The following is a 23,977-nucleotide window of genomic DNA, read 5'->3' as shown; positions in this document are numbered from 1 at the left end:
GGAACTCTGCCATAAAGACTCAGTTTCCACCCAGAAGGCCCTTGGGTACAGACCAAACACTCAGGCCATTTGCCACCAGGAACAGGGGAAATCCAGGGACACAGTCCTGGTGAGATTGCACTGCAAGTACCCTAGGCACATAGAGGACTAGGCCTAGCCCACAGTAGGTATGGCCATCCAGTTGGTTAAGGGGAGCAGAAACTCTGCCATAGAGACTCGGATCCACTCAGTAGACCCTTGTGTGCAGGCCAAACACTGAAGCCATTTGCCACCTAAAACAGCAGAGATCCAGGTACAAAGGTCAGGTACAGAGGAAAGACAGGAACCAATCACTGACAACAAACCCACGTAAAATCACAGATAAAAAGATGGCAACAGGAAAGCAAAAGAACTTACACAATAAACCAAGACAACCAGGCAACACAAGAACCCAGCTCTCCCATCAGAGCAAAGAGCAGAATGCCAAACACTGCATACAAAGAAGACTCAGACCTAAAATCATACCTCAATATGATGATGGAGATCTTTAAAGAAGAATGGGAGGAAAAGCATAAGCAAATAGAAGCTTTTAAAGAGGAAACACAAAAAACACTCAAAGAAATCAAAGAACAAGAGGAAAACAGAACCAAAGAGATGAAGGAACTGAAGAAGGAATTTAAAAAGGAAATGGAAACAATAAAGAACACACTAAAAAAGACAACTCTGGAGGTAGAAAACCTAAAAAAGAAAACAGGAGTCACAGATGCAAGTATCTCCAACTGACTAAAAGAGATGGAAGAGAGAATCTCAGGGACCTAAGAAAACATGGAAAACAGACAAAACAGTCAAAGAAGATGCAAAATCCAAAAAGCTCCTAACCCAAAATGTCCAGGAGATCCAGGACACAATGAGATGACCAAACCTAAGGATAATAGGAACAGAAGAGGGCAAAGAATATCAACTAAGGAGCACAGTAAATATCTTCAACAAAATCGTAGGAGAAAGCTTCCATACCCTTAAGAATAAGATGACCATGAGCATAAAACAAGCCTACCGAACTCCAAATAGAGTGCACCAGAAAAAAAATTTCTCTTTCTTTGATTTTGCACATATTAGTCAAAACACCAAGTAACCAAAGCAAAGAAAGAATACTAAAAGCAGTAAGGGAAAAAAGTCATGTAACATATAAAGACAGATCAATCAGAATTACAGCCAACTTCTCAACAGAGACTATGAAAGCTAGAAGATCCTGACCACACATCATGCAGACCTTAAGAGAATACAAGTGTCAGCCCAAGCTGCTATACCCAGGAAAACTCTCAATCACTAAAGATGGAAAGACCAAGATATTCCATGACAAACTATATTTACACAATATCTGACCACAAACCCAGCGCTACAATGAATTAGAGGTGGAAAACCCAACACAAGGAGGGAAACTACATCCTAGTAAAAACAAGAATATCTAAGCTAGAAAACCAAAAGAAGAAAGACACACAGGCACGATTCTACCTCTAAAAGCAAAAATACCAGGAAACAGCAACTACTATTCCTTAATATCTGTTAACATAAATGGACTCAATTCCCCAATAAAAAGACATAGGCTATCAGACTGGATAGATAAACAGAATCCAACATTTTGCCACATAAGGAAACTCGTCTCAGAGACAAAGACAGAAACAATCTCAGAGTATAAGTTTAGGGAAAAACCTTCCAAGCATATGGCCCCAAGAAAGAAGCTGCAGTACCCATTCTAATATCGAATTAAGTAGATTTTTCAACCAAAAGTTATGAAAAAAATATAAGGAGGGACACTTTTTACTCATTACAGGGGAAATTTGTCAAGAGGAACTCTCAATCCTTAACATATATGCTCCAAACACAAGAGGACTCAAATTTAAAAAAGAAACCTTACTAAATTTCAAAAAATACATTGCACCCCACACAATAATAGTGGGAGACCTCAATACACCACTCTCATCAATGCACAGATCATGGAAACAGAAACTGAACAGGGACACAGTAAAACTAGCAGAGGTTATGAACCAATTACAATTAATAGACATCTACAGAACATTTCATCCTAAAACAAAAGAATATAACTTCTTCTCAGCACCTCACAGCACCTTCTCCAAAATTGACCATATAATCGGTCACAGAACAAGCTTCAATAGATATAAGAAGATTTAAATACTCCCATGCATCCTATCAGATCACCATTGTCTAAGGTTGGTCTTTAATAACAACAAAGACAACAAAAAGCCCATATACATACGGAAACTAAACAATGCTCTATTAAATGATACCATGGTCAAAGAAGAAATAAAGAAATAAAGGATTTTCAAGAATTTAATGAAATGAAAACACAACAAACCCAAACCTATGGGATGCAATGAAAGCAGCACTGGAAAGAAAACTTATACCTCTGAGTACTTCCAAAAAGAAAGTGGAGAAAGCATACACTAACAACTTGACAGCACAGCTGAAAGCTCTAGAACAAAAGGAAGGAGATACACCCATGAGGAGTAAATGGCAAGAAATAATCAAATTCAGAGCAGAAATTGACCAAATAGAAACAAAAAGAACCATTGAAAGAATCAACAAAACCAAGAGCTGGTTCTCTGAGAAAATTAACAAGATTCATAAACCCTTAGCCAGACTAACTAGAGGGCAAAAAGAGAGTACCCAAATTAACAAAACAGAAAGGAAAGTAGAGACCTAACAACTGAAACTGAGGAAATTCAAGAAATCATCAGATCCTACTACAAAAGCCTGTACTCAACAAAGCTGGAAAATCTGGAGGAAATGGATGAATTCCTAGACAGATACCAGATACTAAAGTTAAACCAGGACCAGGTAAACCATCTAAATAATCCCATAACACCTAAAAAAACAGAAGCAGTCATCAAAAGCCTCCCAACCAAAAAAAGCCCAGGTCCAGATGGGTTCCATGCAGAATTCTATCAGACATTTACTGACAACCTAATATCAATACTCCAAACTATTCCTAAAAAGAGAGTCATATGGAACACTACCTAACTTGTTTTTTGAGGCCACAATAACCTTTGTTTCTAAAACACACAAAGGCCCTACAAGGAAAGAGAACTTCATAACAATCTCACTTATGAACATTGATGCAAAAATATTCAACAAAATCCTTGCAAACCAAATCCAAGATCACATCAAAACAATCATTCACCATGATCAAGTAGGCTTCATCCCTGGGATGCAGGGATGGTTTAATATACAGAAATCCATCAATGTAGTCCACCATACAAACAAATTCAAAGAAAAAAACCACATGGTCAACTCACTAGATGCTGAGAAAGCATTTGACAAAATTCAGCACCCCTTTATGTTAAAAGTCTTGGAAAGAACAGGAATCCAAGGCCCATACCCAAACATAATAAAAGCAATATACAACAAACCAATAGCCAGTATCAAACTTAATGGTCAGAAGCTTGGAGCAATCCCACTAAAATCAGGAACTAGACAAGGCAGCCCACTCTACCCCCACCTATTTAATATAGTACTTGAAGTCCTGTCTGGAGAAATTAGACAGCAAAAGGAGATCAAGGGGATACAAATTGGAAAAGAAAAAGAAAAAAACATCACTGTTTGCAGATGACATAATAGTGTACATACATGACCCAAAAATTTTACCAGAGAACTCCTACAGCTGATAAACAAGTTCAGCAAAGTGGCTGGATATAAAATTGACTCACAGAAATCAGTAGCCTTTCTCTACTCAAAGGACAAACATGCGGAGAAAGAAATTAAGGAAAAGATACCCTTTACAATACTCACAAACAATATGAAATACCTTGGTGTGACTCTAACTAAGTGAAGGAGCTGTATGACAAGAACTTCAAATCTCTGAAGAAGGAAATAGAGGATGATCCCAGAAAATGGAAAGATCTCCCATACTCATGGATTGTAAGAAACAACATTGTAAAAATGGCCATCTTACCAAAAGCAATCTACAGATTCAATGCAATCCCCATCAAAATTCCAACCCAATTCTTCATAGAGTTGGAAAGAGCAATGTTCAATTTTATCTGGAATAACAAAAGACCTAGAATAGCAAAATCAATCTTCAACAATAAGAAAATATCTTCGGAAATCACCATCGCTGACCTCAAGCTATATTACAAGGCAATCATGTTAAAAACTGCATGGTACTGGTTCAGCGATAGGCACATGGATCAATGAAATAGAATAGAAGATCCAGAAATGTGCCCTCACATATATGGTCACTTGATTTTTGACAAAGAAGCTGTAAACATTCAATGGAAAAAGGACACCCTCTTCAACAAATGGTGCTGGTCCAACTGCCACTCAGCTTGCAGAAGAATGAAAATAGACCCTTTCTTATCTCCTTGTACAAAGCTCAAGTGCAAGTGGATCAAAGATCTCCACATTAAAGCAGGTACACGGAAACTATTAGATGAGAAAGTAGGGAAAACCTTAGAACACATAGGCACAGGAAAAAATTTCCTGAATAGAACACCAATGGCTCATGCTCTAAGGTCAAATATTGACAAATGGGAATTAATGAGATTGCAAAGTTTCTGTAAGGCTAAGGACATTGTCAAGAAAACAAAATGGCAGCCAACAAATTGGGAAAAGATCTTTACCAACCCCACATTAGATAGAGGCCTAATATCCAAGGTATACAAAGAATTCAAGAAGTTAGACACCAGAGAATCAAAGAACCCTATTAAATAATGGTGTACAGAGCTAAACAAAAAGGTCTCAATTGAGGAATATCAAATGACTGAGAAGCATCTAAGGAAGTGCTTGACATCATTTGTCATCAGGGAAATGCAAATCAAAACAACCCTGAGATTCCAGCTCACAACAGTTAGAATGGCTAAGATCAAAAATTCAGATGACAGCAGATGCTGGTGAGGTTGTGGAGAAAGAGGAACATTTCTGCACTGTTGGTGGGGTTGTAAACTGGTGCAACCACTCTGGAAATCAGTCTGGAAGCTCCTCATAAAATTGGACATTGTACTACCTGAAGACCCAGTTATTCCACTTCTGGGCATATACCCCAGAGACGCTCCAACATACAATGAAGACTCATGCACCACAACGTTCATAGCAACCCCATTTATGATAGTCAGAAGCTGGAAAGAATCTAGATGTCCTTCGGTAGATGAATAAATACAAATATTGTGGTATATTTACTCAATGGTATATTTACTCAACTATCCGAAACAATGACTTTATGAAATTCTTAAGAAAATGGATGCATCTAGAAAATATCATCCTGAGGGAGGTAACCCAGTTTCGAAAGAACAGACATTATATGCAGTCACTGATAATTGGATACTAACCCCAGAAAGCTTTGAACACCCCAGAAACAACTCACAGACTATATGAAGTTCAAGAAAACAAAGGCCAAAACAAAAATAAATGAAAAATCATTATGCTTAGTTTTTATACATCATGAAAACTTTGACTATTTCCAGGTTACATCTTGTTTTACATGTACTTTATGCTCATTGTAACTAGTAACATTTTAAGGCATACTATCAAAACTTTTTAAAAAATCAAGTAATGACAAAAATGTATTCATATACTTTTATGCAAAAATGCTTTTAAAATCTGTACATTTATCTCTGTTTTTTTTAAATATAGTTGTTCAATTAAAAAAAAGAATGCATGCACAAGCTTTAGGGTCATGGTATCAGCAAAATTTTTCCCATGATCTTGTATCAGTCATCAATGTTAGTCCAAAGAGAATGACACATAGAGCTCCTTAAGATAATGGAAATGTCACCCAAAATTTCATTTTTTTTCTAAAGGAAAGAGAGATACAAGAGAAAGGAAAGAGGGAGGAGAGGAGAAGTGTGGAGAGAAAAGGAGAGAGGAAAGAAAGAATGTCTTTTTGAATATCAGATCTGACCTTTTAGGCAAAAACTCTTATGGCACCTTGTTAAATCTCATTTTCTAACTTTACTAGATTCTAGATTTCTAAATGTTCAATATCACTGTACATAAATTGGTGCCAAATTGGCATCCTTTATTGTTCTTATTAATAACAGAACTAACACAATGACCAATTAGTGGAAACAGTATCTTGAACCAAATTCATCGCTCCATGTTCACCACAGAAGTATTGAACTGAGGAGAGCAGCGGCTGTGTCAAAATTCCCTTCAATTATCTTCCCATCTGCTGGTGGTTATTGTTAACTCTAAAGCTTGAACAGAACATTATTTAAAAGTGCCCTTGAGTTCAGCTTCCATGTTCATTTCTTTTTAAGACATAACCCCTTGACAAGTATATATTGATGAGTAAAATTAAGAGTAGGGACAATGTAGCAAGTCACGTGAGGATAGAAGCTACAAGGGCCACCTCAGCATCCAATGCCTACATAGCTTGGAACACTAATATGCAGCAGAAGGAAACAGTGTACTGATATCGGTCACACCGTATAGATGGTTTCATATGTCAGAGCTTAATTCAAACAAAAGTAAGTTCCTTTTCCCAAGATTTGACTGCCAATTAGCTTTTAAAGCAGACATATCCTAAATCACCAACAAGAATCCCAACATGATCTGAATCACTTAATGTGTAACTGGTTCAGCCTAGCACAGTTGGCTATAAAGCAAACCCATTTTCCATTAGATTGTGAGAGTACATCAAAAGCACCTTTCTGCTTTTCCCAGTGTGCTAAGTGTTCTTGTCCGTGCCTTGCATGAGCATATGGGTGAACGGCTGCTTTAGCTGTGTGGCTGTGTGCTTTGTGTGGTTATGAGATGGTATCGTTGTACTAGAGAAGAAAGAGTTCCCATCCAAGTCTCAAGAAAGAAGTCATCTGGTTTCACTCAGAGCAGAGGAATTCTAAAGGATGAGACTGATCCATCTATTGTCTAGGATAGAAAAGGTTTCCTAGTAGATGGCCATTTTTATAAAATGTTTATGCTGTATTAGATAGATGTCTCCTACCTGCTAAGAGCAAGAACTTTTTTCATGGATGGCAAAAATATTATAATGAAGAGTTACCCTTAATAAAAGAAACGTCGCCAAGGGGAAACTCCATCCCCATTTGCTGGTTTCTCTCTCCATCGACAAGGCCCTTGAGTGCAGAGAATAGAAACAAGGAACATTTAATTAAATGTATATAAAGTTACCCAAATTTTTAAAAAAAAAAAATATTTTAAGGTGACTCTCTCAGTCACTTTAAAATGATTTGTGGTTAAAAAAAACTGATCTGTTATAAAGTCTAAAGACTTCCAAAATCACTAAAAATTACACTTCTAATTAGTTGCTACATTATTTTTCAAATCCATTGCTACCTTTTAGTGTTACAGAGTTTTGCATTAAAAAGGAAAGCATTGGATTATAGTTTTTTTTTCATAAGTAAGATATACATATGTTCCATATGCAAGATATATTTATAGGTACATAGAGAATGGAACATGAATATACCATTAAGTATATTTTGGTGGTTTATGTTTTAAAATAATCTTTATTTTGTGTATATATTTTAGAAAATTTGTACTATGGTTAATAAGAAGCAATTGACTGAGACCTCACTGTCCAGCCCAGGACTTAGAAACAGTCACTATTAATATTTTATGTCCCACTTCATATTTTTAATTGTAGCCATTTTTACTGAATAAAATATTCTCATTCTCTATTAAATTTAATATAACATTTAGTTTAATGAGTATTAACCAGATCACGTTATATAAGTAACCCCCAATTTCTGGTGACATGTGACCACAAATCTTCATTTCTCCATTATGCTGGACATACTCTGTAGGCCAGTGGAGAGGGAAGGGAGTCTTTGCTCAAGTATCTCCAGAGACAGAAGCTGAATGAAACTTCATCCACCTTAACTCTGCCACCTGAGGTGGAAGGTCACACCAGCTGTCACTTCAAGGTTGAAAAAAAATAATAAGTTTAATGACCTAGGCTTAAGAAAAAACCTTTCAGATTTATATAGACAGAGAACATCAGGAGAGCTCAGACTGACCGGACTAAACAGGCTCAGGAGCTGGAAAGCAACGTGCACAGACCCATCACTAGCTCCGTCTGCAGGGGGTTCTTTCTGCTTCCGTGTGTGCAGGCTGGCGCTTGGTAAACCGCACTGCTTCCTTACCATAGGCATTTTCCACACCAGCAGATGGTTTTTAAGAACACGGTGTCCAGTTCTACTTGATTTAGTAATCTTAAATGCACAATGTCATACCCATCATCCATACTTGCAAGCAAAATCAAAGAATGGGAAGGCAGAAGCCACCCTGCATCTCACTGACAGAGAAATAAGTCTGTATAGAAAGGTCATATCTTTCATGGTAATACAAGGAGTGAGGCAGGGTGAAGAAAGCTGATATTTTTTTCCTCCATATGAAATAAATTGGCTGGCTTCAAATTACACACATTTTCTTGAATCTTCCTTTGGTCAAAAGCCTGAGATCAGCGCTGCAGTATCTAAGTGGAATCAAGGTATGAACAGGGGGTAATTTTTTTGGGGATCCCACTCTCAGGCTCCCCAGATTATGGGTGGAACCCATCTTTCTTACAGCTGGAGGACTGAGTTCCCCCACTTATCGATGGCTATTGTCCAGAGACTCTCTCAGCCCCAATCAGTCTCTAGTGGTTCCTGGCCACAGAGACACCCTCAGAACATGGCAGCTTAACTCTTCAAAGCCATCAGCAGATCTCTCTCCTCCACGAAGAGAAAGTGTTACATAACGTGGGCTAATCCAAGCTCTAAAACCCAACCACTTCTCCAAATTTTATTGCCCATAAACGAGGTTAGGTCCTGCTCACAGGCAAGCAGAGGGAACTGTACAGAACTGTGACCAACTGGGTATCTCACGAGTGTTTGCCACTAAAACCAACACTCACCCAACAACCTGAAACATGCGCACTGTGCTCCATCAGAAAGTCAACAGAATCCTAACCTGGAGGAACATAGACATGGCTACTCTTCCCTTTCAGAGCATACACTCCAGACAGGTTTCCTCGGATGCGTAGCCTACCTACATGCCCCCACACGCAGCCTCTCTCTTGCTCTAAATAGCTGCCATCAACTCAGAAGCTCAGCTGTAAATTAATTGTACCAGATGGCAGGTGTTGTCTACTAGCTGTTGCCGTGGCAATACTAGACACCCAGCCGCAGTGTGAGAAACCATTTAATTACATGCTAAATATGGTTCATTTATAATTTCAGGAAATTCCTGTGCCCAACTCCGTACTCACCCTCAACAAGATATTTTAAAGAGTTGAGGAGTTCAAAATACGTATAGAAACCAAAAGCCACGATTTTTTAAAATTTAATTTAATATTTTTTACACTCCAGATTTAATCTCCCCCCTGGTCTACCCTCTGACTGTTTCCCCATCCCATACCTCCTCCTTGCCCTGACCCTGCCCCCACGTCTCCATGAGGATGTCCCCACCCCACTCACCCCACCAGACCTCTAAACTCCCTGGGACCTCCAGTCTCTTGAGGGTTTGCATCTTCTCTGACTAAACCCAGACCCAACAGTCCTCTGCTATATATGTATTGGAGGTCTCACATCAGCTGGTGTATGCTGCCTGGTTGGTTATCCAGATCTTAGATACCTCACTCGGGTGACTTTTTTTCACATCCCAGTTATTTGACTATGAATTTCATAGTGTCATTACTGCATTTTATTTATCCATTCTTCTGCTGAGGGATACCAAGGTTGTTTCCAGTTTCTGGCTAATACAAATAGTGCAGCAATAAACGTGGATGAGAAAATATCTCTGTCCACAGGATGAAGCACCTTTGGAGTATATGCCCAAGAAACTTATCGCTTGATCTTAAGGTAGATCAATTTCCATCTTCCTGAGGAACTGCGCCACCGATTTAGAGGAAATCTCTTAATAGCCTCTCAGCCTTTTGACGACTTCTTTGCCATAATTGACAAGATGTTCAAAGCTCTCCTTCCATCCTTTTATTCAAGCTTGAGACTACCCAGTTCTCCAAGGACTTAATTTTGTTTATGGTGACAATATTTAGATACTGTAGCATCCAATAAAGAGAATCTTTGTTACTATATTGATTATTGTTTTGGGCCCTTTCATTATTCAGAATTAAGTTTGGGGACCTTGTTTTATTATGTTCAGTTTTTTAGATAAATGTATTCTGGGTTTATAGTGAGATTTACAGTTCAAATTCAGGAATATGGATTTCACTTAGATTCTGGCATTGTTGTCTTCACTCACACTGAATTTTTAAATCATAGTTATTCACTTGGCTTAGCCTATAACTCACAAACAATGGCTCCAGAATAACAAAACTCAAAGCCTCCAAATACGATGATGATGGAAAATCATCTCTGTATTTCATGCCACACTTTATTCTTGAAATATACCTACACAGCATAAATAATTGCATTACCAAGCTTTTAATAGGTAGAACCAATTACATTGTATTATTTTTACTGCTAACTCGTCATTGAAATTGTAATTTTGTAGAGTGAGAAGGTAAAAGCAAAGATGTAGTTTTACATAAGACTTAAATTCTTCTTTGTACTGTGGATGTCAACTGATCAGTTTGCAGAGAACAAGTGACTGTGGCATGCCCAGCTATACACGGGACATCTAGATAATAGACCCTCTTCACTCAAACTCGGGGAGCATTGAGAAAAAGGATGAAGAAAGATTGGAAGGGCCAGAGAGAAATAACATGGACCAAACAAGACTGTGGTACTCATGCACTCATGGTTGCCTGCATTAGATCAAGCAGTCAACATTCCTGATGGATGGATGGATGGATGGATGGATGGATGGATGGATGGATGGATGGGTGGGTGGGTGGATGCGTGGATGGATGCATGGATGGATGGATGGATGGATGCATGGATGGATGGATGGATGGATGGATGGATGGATGGATGGATGGATGCATGGATGGATGCATGGATGGATGGATAGATGGATGGATGGATGGATGGATGGATGGATGGATGGATGCATGGATGGATGCATGGATGGATAGATGGATGGATGGATGGATGGATGGATGGATGGATGGGTATGGACTCGTGAGCTCACATGTTTAGCTGAGGAACTACAGGGAGTATGTGGTTGCTAAGGAGTCAGTTAGGGAATCAGTTTCTTTAAGGGCGGTCCCTGATAGACTAGTCATGCTACAGTGGATGGTCTCATACCCTTGCAATACAAATTCAACACAGTAGGTTATTTTAACAGAATAAATGAAGCTGGGAAAACTGGAAGAGTAGGGAATGGCTCTGAAAGGAATTAGGGGAAGAAGCTGAAGTGAATTTGATCAAAAGTCATTGTATGCATATTTGAAATTCTCAAAGAATTAATAAAAACATTTATATTTTTTAAGGTCCCTCGTCTCTAATTCTCAGTACCTAATAAGTGTCAGCAATTAGCTTTAATTGGCAATTAGAGCTTCTGGCCTGGCACATCTGGATGAATTAAATCTGAGCATCATGGCATAATTTTCTAGCTGCCTGGAAAGGATAATTCTGTCTTCTTCCTAGTATACACCTGTGTAATGGCATCATTATTTCTTTCCCACTGTTTGACTGGCAGGGTACTTCTGACAGAGCTCTACAAAATTTTTTAAAAAGCTGGCTTAAAGGTGTGTCTGGAAGTTAAATCAGAAGTTTAATGATTCCATTATTAATCAAAATTGATTTCTGATTTTGAGTCTAGTGTAGGCCAGACATCCCTACTTTTTAATTTAATTTTATTTTATTTTGTTGGCTTCTGGAAGATGTTCAGGAGAAATGATACTTCACAGCAAGCAAGGAAGAGTGAGTAAAGCCAGAATTATGTCGCTGGGGGTCCTTTTGCCAAAGAAACCTTGACAAGAAAATAATGGCCTCTTGATAGTCACAGGAGCAAGTGATGCTTTTACTTTAATCTTTTACACTGGGAAAAGATCATACGGTTCTGACTTCTTCCTAGCCTGGCTCCTCACAATGTAGTCCAGAGTCTCAGCACTATTTCCATCAGATTCAGTCACAAGCTAACTGTGGACTCACACTCTGCACTGGAAATAGATCCTTGAATGATTCTTATGCATAGAGAAGAGCAAAGCTTTTGATGGTGTTCAGGAAGCCATGTATTAGTTTTTTATTATAACCATGATTACTCTAATAACTATAATTGCTAGTAATGTGGTACTTTTCTGAGAATGGCCATCCTTTAAGATAAAAAGTGAACATTGAAGAAAGTTATTTCTGGAATGCTGAAACCATAAGATAGTCAGGAGCTATTCGACTTCATCCTTGCCTCAAAGAATCAATAGTAAAGAGAGAATTCTCAGACAAGTAATGAATGAGTGGGTGTGATGAAGTCCCCACTGGGATCATCTTTCTTTATACAGCAACCTCTGGCTGAGGTTCCTTCTGTGCTGGAGAACAAATTACCACACTGAAGAGATGTAATAGGTATTTTCCGAGACTACCAGGGCAGGACCTTGAGCCAATTTGGCTGAGAAAAGTCTGGAGTTTCTGAAGAGCATTTAGTAACTCACAGAACTTTCTCCCTCTGGAATGGTACATGTAAGCCTGCAGTCACTGCTCAAGAGGCAGTGGGACATGGGAGAATAGGACTGATAAAAAAAAAGCAGACTAAAGTCTCATGCAATAGCCAACTTTCATTTTTGATTTTGTTTTTTGTTTTATGAAACAGGGAAATTTTTTATTGTGGGTAGTTCTGGCTGTCCTGGAACTTAACTCTGTAGATCAGGCTGGCCTTGAACTCAGATTCCCCAGTGTTGGGACTAAAGGCATGTGTCACCAGCACCTGACTCTTAATAGCCAACTTTATTCAGAGTCTCAGAGAGTTTATACTCCAAGGACTAATAAAGGTCATAGGTCATGTGATTAAAGTTTTCATGTATTTAAGCTGTATACAAACACAAGGAGAAGCTGTGGATGGAGAAAAAAAAATGTGTTTTTTCCATAGAGGCATAAACATTTAGTTGAATAATTGTGACAGGCAATAAAGAGTAATCTGAAGTAAATCCACCCCTTTCTGCTATACCTGGGAGTAGTATGAACACATATTCCAAAAACAATTCAATCTTTTGAAGAAACTGAGGTCATCAGACTCTTATTTTCTTGAAGTATTCTCACAAGCACTTAGAATTATCTTCATTTGACTCCACCCCTGAACCATATTCCTTCAGCCAACTAACATCTCTCCTAAAAATTAAAGTTTGCTCCCATCTCATTCTTCACATCCTACTAAGCAAAGAAGCATTTCAAATTCACATTGGTATGCCTTAGGTTGGTTGTTTTCACTGAATATTAGCTCAAATAAACCATGCCTTGGATTGATTGTTTCTACTGAAATTTAGACCAGATAAACTAGTGGTAAATCCTACTCTTTCCAACTTTTTAGGGTTCTCCCACTTCAGTGTGTGATGCTTATTACTATATTTCTCCACTCCAAATTAAGACTGCTCAAAACTCATGCATTCAAGTTAATTAAAGCATTGAGTGCCTGAATTCACTGGTTCTTAAAATGCTCCAAGTGATACTAATGCATCACCTCAAAAATCACTGCCAGGCAAAAGCAATTCCAGGCATGGGAGGAAGCTGAGACATTTTAGAGTTAGCCAGGCCCTGCCTGTCTTAGTTGGGGTTTTTATTGCTGTAAAGAGACCATGACCAAGACAACTCTTGTAAAGAACAGTTGAGGCTGGTTTACAGGTTCTGAGGCTCAGTTCATTTTCATCACAATGGGAAGCATGCTAGCATCCAGGTAGGCATGGTGCTGGGGGAGCTGAGAGTTCTCCTTCTGAAGGCAAACAGGAGAAAACTGACTTCCAAACAGCTAGGAGGAGGGTCTCCGAGCCCATCACCATAGTGACACACTTCCTCCAACAAGGCCACATCTCCTAATAGTGTGTGACTCCCTGGGCCAACCATATTTAAACCACCACATACACTAATGTGGATCAAGATCCCCTGGCCCTACAGGTTTTTCCTGAGTCATCTGAAGTCTGGATAATCCAAGATTTACATATCAAGAGCATTAGCAGTGGAGATAATCTCCTCACAGCTGATCTCCTCATCCAGGCATCTTTCTCTCCATCCTCTTTATAAAGAGATGGTTAAGTCACTTGTTCAAGTGTATTTTGCATACATAGAAGCTAAGAACCTAGCTACTGTGGTTTGCATTTGAAAGTGACAAAAAAGGGTATTATGGCTTCCTGCCTCGGATGTTTAATGGAAAGGGCTGGCACAAAACTCCTGCAAAGTTATAGAGTTGAAGAAGTAAAATTTAGATATTGTCTCTTGGGAGCACTAAGGTCTTTCTAACCATGGATCTCCAGGGAAACCAGGAATGTTAAGCATCCAGGATTGTTCTTTGGAAGGAAGGACCCAAAAAGCTGGGAATTGGAAGTGATCAGCAGCCTAACTATCTGCAGTATATCGAACCCCTGAAACCAGCACAGGATGTGGCCAACAATCTAACTGACCTTTACAGCCAGGGGCTGTAAACTTTTACAACTAGGAACAGAGGTGGCTAAAAAGCCCAGAGGACTTTATTAAATTGAATGACCCAGTCCATATCCTTCCCTTGCCCCTTAAGCTCCAGAACCCATCTTCTTGGAAGACATGGCATGTACTCTGGGTTGAGTTTTGATGTAATTACACTTCGCTGTGCACCAGGGACTGCATTACATTGGAAAAGTTTTCCCAAATTATATTGTTTTAAAATATACTACCAACTGACCACCTGGCATTTAGACCAGGTTGATAAAATCAATCTGAATTGGGTTTTCATTCCAACCTCTTTACCAATCGATGCCTTCCAGATGCCTGCAGGGACCACAACATTGTCTATTTGTTTTCTCAGATTCATAAGTTAAGTGACAATTAAAAATAAAATATATCTATTAGTAAGTTTCTATTGCTTATAAGCTATTCGGCCTATGGTATTTTGTCTCAGCAGTCCATACAGACTAACGTTCATAAAGATTTTAATTCTGTAAAGACAATATTTACAGAAATAACAGATGGCTCCACATGCTGAGTTTCTGCTTTGATGGGTGACTGGAATGTCATTTGTAAGGAGACAGTTGCTGTAAGGTTCACTGCTGAACGCCTCAAGATAAGAACACATATTGTATTTAAATACAACTGCACACTTATCCCAAGAGAAAGTATTTATCTTCTTTCCCTCAAAAACTGTTTCTCCTCCCATTGGTTCAGGGGAGCAGGAACTCTGCCCTAGGGACTCAGTTTCCATCCGGAGTGCCTGTGGACCAAACGCTCAGGCCATCTGCCACAGGGAACAGCAGAGATCCAGGAACACAGGCCTGGTACACGGGAGAGACAGGAACAAATCACTGACAACAAGACCACTTATAATCACAGACAACAAGATGGCAAGAGGAAAGAGAAAGAACTTACCTAAGGGAAACCAAGACAACCTGGTAAAACCAGAACCCAGCTCTCTCATCACAGCAAACAGCAGAAAGCCAAACACTCCAGAAAAAGAAGACTCAGACCCGAAATCATACCTCAAGATGATGATAGAGATCCTTAAACAAGAACGGGAAGAAAAGCATAAAGAAATAGAAGCTTTTAAAAAGGAAACATAAAAAACATTCAAAGAACTAGAGGAAAACAGAAACATAGAAATGAAGGAATTTAAGAAGGAATTTAAAATGGAAATGGAAACAATAAAGAAAACACTAAAAGAGACAACCCTGGAAATAGAAAACCTAAAAAAGAAATCAGGAGTCACAGATGCAAGTATCTCCAACAGACTACAAGAGATGGAATAGAGAATCTCAGGGGCCAAAGACAACATTGAAAACATAGAAAAAACAGTCAGAGAAGATACAAAAGCCAAAAAGCTCCTAACACAAAATATCCAGCAGATCCAGAACACAATGAGAAGACCAAACCTAAGGATAATAGGAATAGAAGAGGACTAAGAATATCAACTAAGAGGCACATTAAATATCTTCAATAAAATCATAGAAAAAAACTTCCCTACCCTTAAGAATGAGATGACCATGAGCATAAAACAAGCCTACCGAACTCCAAATAGAGTGCACCAGAAAAGAAATTTCTCCCGACACATATTAGTCAAAACGCCAAGTGCCCAAAGCAAAGAAAGAATACTAAAAGCAGTAAGGGGAAAAGGTCATGTAACAAAGAAAGACAGACCAATCAGAATCACAACCGACTTCTCAACAGAGACTATGAAAGCTAGAAGATCCTGACTAGACATCATGCAGACACTAAGAGAACACAAGTGTCAGCCCAAGCTGCTATACCTAGGAAAACTCTCAATCACCATAGATGGAGAGACCAAGATATTCCAGGACAAAACAAAATTTACACAATATCTGGCCACAAACCCAGCACAACAATGAATTATAGGTGAAAAACCCAATACAAGGAGGGAGACTACATCCTAGTAAAAACAAGAAAATACCTAAGCATACAAACCAAAAGGAGAAAGACACAGAGGCACAATTCTACCTCTAAAAGCAAAAATATCAGGAAACAGCAACCACTATTTCTTAATATCTGTTAACATAAATGGACTCAATTCCCCAATGAAAACACATAGGCTATCAGACTGAATACATAAACAGAATCCAGCATTTTGCTGCATAAAGGAAACTCATCTCAGAGACAAAGACAGACACTATCTCAGAGTAAACGGTTGAGAAAAAAACCTTTCAAGAAAATAGCCCCAAGAAGCAAGCTGGAGTGGCCATTCTAATATCAAATAAAGTAGATTTTCAACGAAAGTTATCAAAAAGATAAGGAAGGACACTTTTTACTCATTAATAGGAAAATTTGTCAGGAGGAACTCTCAATCATTAACATATATGCTCCAAACACAAGAGCACCCATATTCATTAAAAAAAAAAACCCTACTAAAGCTCAAAATAACATTGCACCCCACACAATAATAGTGGGAGACCTCAATACACCACTCTCATCAATGGACAGATCATGGAAACAGAAACTGAACAAGGACACAGTGAAACTAGCAAAGGTTATGAACCAATTGGAATTAATATACATCTACAGAACATATCATCCTAAAACAAAAGAATACACGTTCTTCTCAGCACCTCACAGCACCTTCTCCAAAATTGACCATATAATTGGTCACAGAACAAGCTTCAATAGATATAAGAAGATTGAAATACTCCCATGCATCCTATCAGATCACCATGGTCTAAGGTTGGTCTTTAATAACAACAAAGACAACAAAAAGCCCATATACACATGGAAACTTAACAATGTTCTATTAAACGATAACATTGTCAAAGAAGAAATAAAGAAAGAAATTACAGGTTTTCTAGAATTTAATGAAAATAAAAACACAACATATCCAAACCTATGGGATGCAATGAAAGCAGTACTGAGAGGAAAACTCATAGCCCTAAGTGCTTCCAAAAAGAAACTGGAGAGAGCTTACATCAGCAACCTGACAGCACAGCTAAAAGCTCTAGAACAAAAGGAAGCAGATATACCCAAGAAGAGTAGACAGCAAGAAATAATCAAAATTAGGGCAGAAATAGACCAAATAGAAACAAAAAGAACCATTGAAAAAAATCAGCAAAACCAAGAGTTGGTTCTTTGAGAAAATTAACAAGATTGATAAACCCCTAGCCAGACTAACTAGAGGGCAAAGAGAGAGTATACAAATTAACAAAATCAGAAAGGAAAGTGGAGACATAACAACTGAAACTGAGGAAATTCAAGAAATCATTAGATCCTACTACAAAAGCCTATACTCAACAAAGCTGGAAAATCTGGAGGAAATGGATGAATTCCTAGACAGATACCAGATTCTAAATTTAAACCAGGACCAGGTAAACCATCTAAATAATCCCATAACACCTAAAGAAATAGAAGCAGTCATCAAAAGCAGAATCCTATCAGACATTTATTGAAGACATAACACCAATACTCTCCAAACTATTCCACAAAATAGAATCAGATGGAACACTAACTAACTCATTTTTAGAGGCCACAATAACCCTTGTTCCTAAACCACACAAAGACCCTACAAGGAAAGAGAACTTCAGAACAATCTCACTTATGAACATTGATGCAAAAATACTCAACAAAATCCTTGCAAACCAAATCCAAGAACACATCAAAATGATCATTCACCATGATCAAGTAGACTTCATTTTTGGGATGCAGGGATGGTTTAATATACAGAAATCCATCAATGTAATCCACCATATAAACAACCTCAATGAAAAAAAACTACATGGTCATCTCACTAGATGCTGAGAAAACATTTGACACAATTCAATGCCCCTTCATGTTAAAAGTCTTGCAAAGAACAGGAATCCAAGGTCCATACCTAAACATAATAAAAGCAATATAGAGCAAACCAACAGCCAACATCAAACTTAATGGTGGGAAACTTGAAGCAATCCCACTAAAATCAGGGACTCGACAAGGCTGCCCCCTCTCTCCCTCCCTATTGAACATGGTACTGGAAGTCTTGGTCAGAGCAATTAAACAGCAAAAGGAAATCAAATGAATACAAATTGGAAAGGAAGAGATAAAAACATCACTGTTTGCAGATGACATGATAGTGTACTTAAGTGACCCCAAAAATTCCACCAGAGAACTTCTACAGCTGAAAAGAGGATCTCTTTAAAACTACAAGTAAGTAAAATGTAATTCTAAATGCCTTTGACATAGATTGGAAAACATCCAGACTAAAAGCCACGCACTTTAAAATCCTTGTTATGCATTAGCCCACCCTTTCAGGTGCCATCAAGCACCACTTCCTCTCATCCTCTCACTGGCTACACCCAGGCTCTAGACGCTCTAAATCCCTGGTGTCCCTTGTTTCTCTTTCCATTTGGTTTCCACCTCTGGACTCCTGCCTTGTTTCACCCAGAGTGCAGACATTCTAGCCCAGCTTCCTCAGTAAGTGTAGTGGTGGCACCAGCAGCAAGACCCATGGGCATGATGCCTCTTGGGTTTCATCACTGGGTATGTGTACACTCTGCAGTGAGTATGAACAGAGCATCTTCCAGAGAATTCCAGAGAGAATCCATAGTCCCTTGCAAGGGTATGCCCAACCTGGTGTGTGTGTGTGTGTGTGTGTGTGTGTGTTTGCACTGTGTATCTATTATAACTAGATCTGAAAACCCTCTTGTCTTCTCTACCATTTGCTGTATAAACTGAAGAAATGTGCGTGGGGAATAAAAAATAGGCTCAAGATGTACCTCAGTGTTTAGCACGTGCAAGGAACCAGATGCAATCTTTAGCATCCCCAGTATGTACTGCAAATGTGAACATGAAGTTTAAGTCACAAAACCACCATCAATACACATACATCTGAGGAGAACACAGGTGTCCCTGTTACAGTTCTTTAATCCTGATGCAGTTTCTCCAAGCAAACATTAAACTTCAGAAAAGCTTGAATCTTTCAGTTTATATTTGGGAGCTGTCCTGCTAATCTTTCTTTGGGAAAGTGCCCTATGACTAAATCAATGATTAGGATGAAAACAGAAGAAATAGTGGTACAATTAAATTTGCTATTTACCATCTGAAGTCATGCTTGGATAAATACGTATTTGAAATAAATCCAAAACTCTCCATGATTATGAGGCTGCTGCAGGTGCCCCAGGAAGTTGGAATACAGAAAACTTGGAGCTGATTTATTCTTTTTTAACTCTTGATTGTAGTGTTTCCATAGCAAGTGGGATTCCATTTAAGCACGAGTCATAATACACCTGGGAAGCTTATACGTGCCTGGAGCATTTGACTGCGTGTGGTTTACAGGTACTTCTGGTGATTGTCAAGAGACTAACCAACAAAGGACTGAATGCTTGATAAGCACAACGTATATGCACTTCAGTGTTTTCTTCACGACCAAAGGACCATTTGGGCAGTGTTGTTTATGTATTCAAAATAGTTCAAGCTGTTAAGAGTTTTCCCAAGCAGATTAACAATACCCCATGTCCAGAATCTCTTTGTGAAGTTCAGCTCTTGTGAGCTGCCCAGAGAAGGGCTCCTAAATGGTGCTCTCAGGGCCACCTCCACCTTGGGAGCTGCTGTTTCATCTCTAGCTGTGATTGACACTTCATTCAAGATGAAGCTCTGCATGGTTCTTGATATGGATGCAGGCAATCTTCTGTGCAAAGGGTAGCTACCATTTTCACTGCATCTTCTGTCTTTAATTGAGCAGAAAGAAACTCTATGCTTCTCTAATGGCTCAGAGCTCTCCAAGGAGAATAGGAAAAATGATGAAAGATAGTAAAGAGAGAAAGAGAAAAATGTTCAGACCTGGGATCCCAAGGATTCCAGAATATATATACATACATGTGTATGTCCTCTTCCTAAGACTATGCCCTATGGAGTGACTTTTTTGTTTAATGAATTTGATCCAGGCACATGTGCAAGAAAGCAGATCAATAAATAAAATTAAATGAGAAGGGGAAAGAAGGGAAGAAAGAAAGTAAGGAGGAAGAAAAGAGAACTTAGAAAGAAATGATATCCTGAACCAGTATTGTACCATTGTAGAAGATTCTTGTTCTGAATTTAGAAACCCGAGTTAGTTTAGTTCCTACTATTAACTAGTGGATTAAGAACAAGTCCCGCTGCTGCTCTTTTCCTCGTGTTTAAACGGCAAAATCTACCTTGTTTAGTTAACCTATTGGTTTTGAAGACCAAGTAAAACAACTTGAGATTCTTTTGTTCATTTTCAGGTACACTTCAGGTAGAAATGGTAGGGTTGGGTGAACCAAGGGCCACACAACAGTGACCACAGCTACAGTGGACCAGAGTTAGTCTTCAAGATGCAGGCACCTCATGAGTATTGGTATTTTTTAAAGCCCTCTTTATAAGACACACTTATGTGTATACTTTATGAAATTAACAAATTGTCTTCTCTGAAAAAAAATCTAAATTATATACACATACTATTTGTATTATTCTTATTATATATGTAAAACTTTATGTACATAAAATATTGAAATGTACATATTTTATATACCACAATACTATAGTTTCTAATGTTTTTTGGCCCTTCTAGGATTCATTGCTTTTTGTTTTCTGGAAAATTCCCAAGTCCCCATATAACTGCTACTTTGTTGCCCAAAGCAGAGTAAATTCCATCTTCCTGTTCTCTTCATTTGCAATGGTTTAAATATATATGAGCCAACTTTATACAAGATAAAGATATGTGCTGCGTAACATGATCTTTATTTTCTCTTTCTGAATGTGCATGTGTGTATGCATGTGTGTTTGTGTACACAAGTATGCACATGTCATGGTAGCTGTCAGATGACCTGGTGAGAGTCAGAGGACAAACTTGGTGGCAGTCCTCTCCTTTCCCCTAGTTTAGGACACAGTCTCTCCTTGGTTGATCACCACGGTGTAGTCAGGGTAACTAATCCATGTACTTCCAGGATTCTCTTCTCTCCTCCTCCATCTTGCCACAGAACACTGGGATTACAGAAATGTGCTGTTGTTCTTGCTCTGTATGTGAGTTCTGGGTCTTCATATTTCTTCAGCAGGTGCTTTACTTGCCAAGCTGACTCCCTAGCTCTCCAGTCCTCTATTTTTATTAGTGAACATTTTAGATCTTTATTTAAAAAAATGTTTGTAATTGAAATAAAATTACATCACTTTTTCTTCTGCAACAATATGTTCATTTATATTGCCACTGTTCTGTTTTGTTTATGCAGCCATTTCTAGGAAAGACTGTTTCACAAAAGACTTCCTGGTATTCTGGCTCCTATAATCATTCCTCCCCCTCTTCTATCTTCTGTCCTGAGCTATAGATGTAATACCTGTGAGACAGATGTAGCTGTTGATGCTGAGATTCCCATGATCTCAGTATTATGTCCAGTTGTGGTTTTCAGTGATTGTTTCCATTTGCTGTGAAGAAAAGCTTCTTTGATGAGCAGTGATTGCTACACTTATCAGTGAGTGCAATCTTTAGAATGTCATAAGGGTTTCTGCTGCTCTAGCAAAGTGGCAATAACCAACTCTGCAATCCCTGTATACATTCCTGATTTCTGTGGCTACTTCATGTTGTATAGTTGAGAATGTGGAGTTAGGACCCACAGTTAAGGAAGAGAACATGTTGTGTTTGTCTTTCTGGTTCTGTGTTAACTTATTCGATATCATCTTTTCTGGTCCTTCAATCTACATGTAATTTCATATTTCATTTTTAATAGCTGTGTATATGTGTCACATTTTTATTATCTATTAATATTTTGAAGGACAGTTAGAGAAAGTAGGGCTGGAAGGAACATACCTTAACATAATAAAGGCTACATAGAACAAGTCCACAGCCAACATTTCCTCATTGGAGAAAAACTTGAAGCAATCCTATCAAAACAGGAACAAGACAAGATTGTCCACATCCCTCACTCCTTTTCAATGCAGTGCCAAGAGCACTAACTGGAGCAGTAAGGCAAGAGAAGGAAATAAGGAAACAAAGAGGAAAAGAAGTCAAATTGTCCTATGTGTAGATGATATGATATGCATAAGAGATCCCAAAAATTGCACCAGAAAACTTGTAAAAAAACAATCAAAATATTAGCAAAGTGGAAGGATACAAAACCAATGTTTAAAAAAAGAAAAGAAAAGGTAGCCTTTCTACACACCAAAAACAAACACACTGAGAAAGAGTTTATGGGCACACTATCATTTTAAATAGAATCAATGTCTATTTTAAAATGTCTTAGAATAAGCCTAGCCAAGGAAGTGAAATGCTTCAACAATGAATATTTCAAATCTCTGAAGAGAAAGATTGAGAAAGCTAGTAGAAAATAGAAAAAAAAATCTCATGCTCATGTATTGGTAGAATTGATAAATAAAAATAGCTATCCTTCCAGAGCAATTTACATATTCAGTGTAATTCAAATCAAAACACCTACAACATTCTTCACAGAAATAAAAAGAAACTATCATAAAATAAGAAACAGACAAGACCCAAGACAATAAAAGCCATCCTGGACAAAAAGAATACTGGAGAGATCTCTATTCCAAACTTCAAGATATATTACAAAGCTATAGTATAAAAAACATTGTGGTACTGGCACAAAAATGGACATATAAACCAATGGAGTAAAGAAGACCCCAAAGATGAGTGTTTGTAAGTACTATCACCTGATATTTGATAAAAAGGCTAATAATAATAATAATAATAATAATAATAATAATAATAATAACCAAAAACAAAACAAACTGGAGAAAATGTAAGATCTTCAACACATATGTCAGGAAATATGGATATCCACATGCAGACAAATGAAATCAGACCTGCATTTAATCACCTGTATTTTGTGCAGGTGGCAACCCTAGATCAAAAAGCTCAGTTTGAAACCTAAAACAGCTACAATAAAATATAAGCAGTACATCATAAGATGCCAGAAAGGACTTTCTAAACAGGATTCTGTTTAGAAGCAATTCTATCAAAAATGGAACAAGACAGGAGTCCATAATCTTGTCAAGAAACTAAATTCAGCAAACTTGCCAAGAAACTAAAGTCAATGATTGACAACTGGAACCTCATAAAACAAAATGTTTTGGAAAAGTTAAAAAAAAAAAAAAAAAAAAAAAACAAGAAACTCACAGAATGGGAAATAAGTTTTTAAATTATACATTTGAGAGACATTTAATATTGAAAATATACAAATAATTTAATTTATTAAATAAAGCTGTGTGTAATGGTTCACTTCCACCTTTAATCCTACCACTTGGAAAGCAAAAACAAGTAGATCTTTATGACTTTAAGGCCACCCTGGTCTAAGTATATGAAGTGTTAATGACAGCTAGAGATAAAACAGCAGCTCCCAAGGTGGAGGTGTCCCCTGACAGCACCATTTAGGAACCCTTCTCTGGGCATAAAACTAGATATCAAGAAACAACCCAATTTTAAAAAATGGGGTACAGAGCTAAACAGAGAATTCTCAGTGGGCAAACCTCAAATGGCCAGGAAACATATAAGTAATGTTCAACATCCTTAGTCATTAGGGAAATGCAAATCAAAA

Source organism: Micromys minutus (genome assembly GCF_963924665.1).
Source record: "Micromys minutus genome assembly, chromosome: 19".
Lineage (NCBI taxonomy): Eukaryota > Metazoa > Chordata > Mammalia > Rodentia > Muridae > Micromys > Micromys minutus.
This window is presented reverse-complemented; position numbering follows the sequence as displayed.